Below are 5,488 nucleotides of genomic sequence, written 5' to 3'. Positions count from 1 at the left end.
CTTTTTACATGCGAGGTAACAGGGAACTCACGTCTCTCTAGTTCTATCTTACAATTCTTAACCATTCTCGAGATTTTTAACTAAAGTATCGCTAGTAGTCTCTTCATAACAATCTCAGGTACACAACTACATTATTCCTAGTATTCATCTTTCACAATCGCTACACTACGTAGCCTCATCCTTTCATGCCTTTCCAATTACGATTCCTTGACAGTCACCCGTACTTCTAGATCATCTCTACTTTCTCAACATTCACTTCGTCACTCTCAATCCCAGCAAGTTCCCTTATGGAGTTAACTATTGCAATATACTACATGTTTTAGCTCATTTCAGCTGACTTATCTCCGTTTCTTTTATGTAGCTTCCACTTGGATTCCCTATTTGGGTAGCCTTCAATGTTTCAAAGAGTGTTGTTGGCATTGAAATGAGAAACAATTGAACAACTCCCTTAGTGTATTTGACTACAAGCTCCAAGTTTCATCCTTCTCCATTACTTTCTACAGTTGGAGTCCTACTTCTTTCGTATATCGTTATGTCACACATTTCTTCAAAAGGTGTCTGGTTAGCACGTATCCTACCACAGCATCCAGTACGACCTCCTCATGCTCGTCCCTTTGTAGCAGTCATCAAATCTTTGCTCAAAGGAAGTATAAATGTTATCACTCTAAGAATTATTTAGCACATGATTTGTAAGGTAAGTAGTTAATGACGGTGGCCAAGTGTAATTTACTCTTTACATTACTCCTCAGGTCCTTCATACTTCCCTTACGATTTCACTTGTGCTAGTTTTTATTACTCACACAATCATGCAACATGTATATAACCTACATTCTTATCCCTACCAATTAAGCTAGCATACACACATTCTTCTCTAGCAATTAAGCTAACATACATACGTTCTTCTCTAGCAATTAAGCTAGCAGTTATACATTCTTCTACTTTCATTTAACATACATATACATATATTCTTAAATGTTTACATGAACTTAATCATGTACTTTACCGTTCTCGAGTTTGCTTGAGCGACACATGGCTTTCTTGAACTAGCATCTTCTTTCTTTTCTTCTTTAAGTCCCATTCTCTGTTCGAGTCTAAGCATATAGGATGCTCATTTCTCTCGAACTTATGTTCTGATACCAACTTGTAAGGCCCGGTCCAGGTGCCCTACATTGGGTGTTGGATTTACTCTTAAACACAGTTCTAAATATCAGAATCTGACTAAGTATAGGTTAACAAATATTTTTATCAGCATCTTTTTGATATAAAGCAAACTAGACATAAGTAAAGCTAAAGGTTATCAGTATATTAATTAAAAGTGATATCCCTAACTTCGTCTTAGAACCCAGGATCCCTATATCAGTGGTATCAAAAGTTTTTCCTAAGAATAGTTAAGGCTTCGTCCTGAAACTTAGGATCCCTCCATCTTAAACTATTCATTTTCATACAAACATGAAATTAGATTGTTCAAAAGCATCACCACATGACATGAAACGTAAATTATCTTGACTACAACCATATCAAATCAACCAAAACACCATCAGACAAGGAAGGGCTCAGGCCTTGTCTTTAATATACTTCATTTCCCCTTCGGAAAACCTACAGTCATCCCAGCCTGCACCACCTTCTCGCCATTGCCAGCCTCGACCTTAACATCCCAAGCCTTACCTTCAGCAGCCTTGCTTGTCTTAACAGGAACTTGCTCGAGATTTAAGCCCAAATCAATCCATACTTTGCCTCCCTATCTTCAAACCTTTGAGATCCCAGGATGCCTTATCAAACTTTGGTTCATGGCCTCTTCCATCAACAAGACCCTAACATAGTAGATAGAAAGAGCGGAAGATAGTTGAAGATTCGTCTTGAAATCTTGCAGCTCCATGGCATTGGTAGTCTTGATTACTTCGAGATCCCTCTTCAACCGATCATATTCTTCGGCCTTCTTTTCAATAAAAAGGGATTTGGCTTCGTTGATCTTGGAGAGGTCGGCCACTTCTCCTTGCATTCCTCGAGTTCCTGGATTGTGCTGCCATGGATCCTTATGATCTACTCAAGACCCTACACAAGTATAAGCAGGTTTTTTCTGAAATATGAGCCATGATAAAATCAAAGGTGGTGGAAATCCCAACCTACTGGAAAATGGGCTGAAGATTTTCGAAAGTTAAAGTTTCAACAGTATGACCAATGGCTTCAAACCCTTTACTCTTCTTCAATGAAGAAGGCTTGGTCGTCGAAGATGGAACGGGTGGTTTCGAAACATAAGTTGTGGCTGGCTCTTTTTTCTTGATAATGTTCTCGAGATCCCCCAACATGAAACCTTGCTTGGCTAGAGGAAGAAACCGGGATCATTACAAACATAAAATCAGCGATTCTAGATCCCAAGCAAGATACTTACCAAACATGCTTTCTAAAACGTGGCTCGTAGAGGAAGATGAAGTGATTTCGAGGCGGAAAACCCTTTCTGTCTCTGGGATCCTTAGAATAGCGGGAATATTTTTATAGGCTTTTGCCGTTGGCGGTGCAAGATCCTCAAACTTTGGTGTTGCAGCAAAAAAGAAAAGATAAAGTATTAACCTTATTTAATTACTCTTTTAGTTTTTATTCATATAATCCTACCCTTAACAGCCCATTAAAAAGGAAGACTTTTGCCACCCGGGATGGAATTCCTTCGGACGGAAAAGAATTTCCTATTCCATCCCCAGTCATTTTTTGTGTTTTCATTATCAAATGAGTCTGTCCAGGAACGATTTGAAACACAAATCTACTAGAGCTGTGGGTTCTGAAGCGATAAACGGCAGCTAAATTAGAAATATCAAAGTCTAAATCGTGGGTGGTGATAATGTGGTTGAGCATGAACAGTATCCTCCAAGTCATCGGCATCATTTGAGTATTACTCAGGCCGGTGAGCTTGAAAAACTTGGAAATAAAAGGAGGAAAGGGGTAAGACAAACCAAGAGAAAACGGATAATAGGTGAAGCAAACCCAGGTTTTGGAGATGAGATCTGAGTGCATCTGCTTCTCCAAAGGACGGATGGTGGTTCCTTAGGGAAAGATTTCTTCGGCTTGGGGTGAGCAATATCGTGGTCAGTAAAGCTACAGGTTTCCTAACTCGAAAAAGCAAGGAGTTCCTGATTAAGAAACTCCTCGTTAGAATCCTCTGCCAAAAATAGATTATCGGGCTTTCTTTTTGCCGTTTGAGACTAAGATCATAGTAAAGAAAACCCTAGAAGAATTAAAAAGATAATGAGAAAGTTACCTTGATTCCGGACTTGAATGGATATAAATAAAGGTTGAATGGAGTAATGATAGGCACTTATCCCTACATTTAAGATGTGGTGGTTAAGTTTTTTAGGGAATTGATCCAAGTCATTTTCATATTAGATGGGCCGGCGTCATTAAGATAAGAACTAGGAAAAAATATTACCGTTGTAAAAGTTGTTTACAACTGGCATATTTTTTGGGGGCAATTGTTGTGTGTCAATTTCTCGAGGGGGGTCCTGACTTGTATCTTGAATGATATCCTAACGATCGGGATCCTTTGCAGGTTTGGAATCCTAAACCATGTTTTATTTAAACTAACTAATATGCTTGCAGGTTATTCTTTGGCTAACAACCTAGAACAGCTAGTAGACTCAGTCGCTGATAATATGGAAGCTCAGTTGGATCACACGTGGAGTTGAAGCACAAGTTATGTAACGGTCACATAGCTAGGGTTTCCGAGTTTATAGCTTAGTTCGTTATTTCTTTTTCCTAAATAATGAGGCTGATGAGAACATTTTTAAAACACATTCTCTACACTCACTACTCGCACTACTATACTTAGGATTCGTTCTCAATCAGCTCTCGAGTTGTAACACATTTGCTTTATTAATAAATTGTTGTAGGAGATAATTTTCCCCTCCCGAGGTTTTTTCCAAAGATCCTTACAAGGATCCTAGGTTTTCCTCGCTATATCGCAATGTTCACCTATACTTTTACCGCACTTGTTTACCTTATTATTAAAAAATACTCTACCTCAGTTAGCGAATTTGTTCAAATATTGCTTCAGTAATTTTTGACCAAAACACTTACCCTTCTTATTTTTCTTATACTTTTTATTTAACCTTATCCGAACATCATAATCTATATTAAATACTAATGATTATAATAAACAAAAACACTATATACATGAACAAAAAGCACTATAATCAACATAATTACAAAGAAAAAAAAACTATGAATAACATAATTACAACGAACAAGACCTATAGTTCGTCTATCCATAATTAAAAAGAACAAAAACATTGTAATTAACATAATTAAACGAACAAAACACTTTAAATAATGAACATAATTGCAATGAAAAAAATCATAGTGAATAACATAATGAATCTAAGGTTATGCTTAGTTGGAGGTAATGGAATGAATGAGGAATTGAATGAGAGAAAGAATGGAATGGATAAGAAAATAAAATAGATCATTACCTTTGATTTGTCTTGTTTGGTTAATCTATGGAAATGAAGTGAATTATTATTTTATGTTGTTTGGTTTCAAAAAAATTTTAGAAGTGAATTAGAAATAATAAAAACAACCCCAAATCAAATAAGATTTTTTTTTACCAAAAAAAAAAACTACGGGGCCGACGGTGATGGTTGTAGTTTCGGCGACGAAAATGGTGGTGGTGGTGGTCAAGTAGCGACAATGGTGGTGGTGGAGCTGATGGTCAGGTGGCGTCGGTGACGATGGTGGCAACGACGCTAACTTTGGCGGTGGCGATCAGGTGGCGATGGTGGTGGTGGTTGTTGTTAGGTGGTGGTGTTATTGAGAAAGTAGAGGGAAAGAGGAATGTAATGAAAAAAATAAGGGTGTTGGGAAGGAATGGTTTTGATGGAATGAGATTCCATGTGTAATGGATGATTCCATTCTATTCTATTGAGCAACCAAACACCACACCATCACGTTACAGTCATCAACAATACCCTGAAATCGTTAACTTTACGATTAAAAAACAACCTAAAATCAATAAATATGAATTTGTAATCTGTGTAGCCAAAAACGCAACTGAGGATTGGGCAAATTAATATTTTGGAATTTGATTCCAACATATTTTCTATGAAAAGGATCATTATTTTAAAACCAGGATACAAAACTGAATCACAAAATTAAAATTGATGCGAAGAATGATTATAATAGGAATTCACATGGCAAACAGAGATATTGACATCATTAAATAATTTATTAATTGGATGTAACACAAAAAAGTCATGATTTTGTTTTCACAATAAAAAAGCTGCACATGGAATTGTTCTTTGTTCCGTCGTTATTCAGACGGTAATTATGACAATGTGTGTGTAATGTAAATTAAATGTGATTAAATATATTATAATATATGGTTGAGATTAAATGTGATTAAAATATTAAGTAGCAGAGAATAAAGACTTACGGTGATTACATGAATTTAAATGTCCGTCACACCTATGTAAAAAGACGACTCAATGCGGAAAAAATTCCTTAT

Source organism: Bidens hawaiensis, unplaced genomic scaffold (assembly GCF_021521415.1).
Source record: "Bidens hawaiensis isolate Kalapana, Puna unplaced genomic scaffold, B.hawaiensis_p1.1 tig00062285_1, whole genome shotgun sequence".
Lineage (NCBI taxonomy): Eukaryota > Viridiplantae > Streptophyta > Magnoliopsida > Asterales > Asteraceae > Bidens > Bidens hawaiensis.
This window is presented reverse-complemented; position numbering follows the sequence as displayed.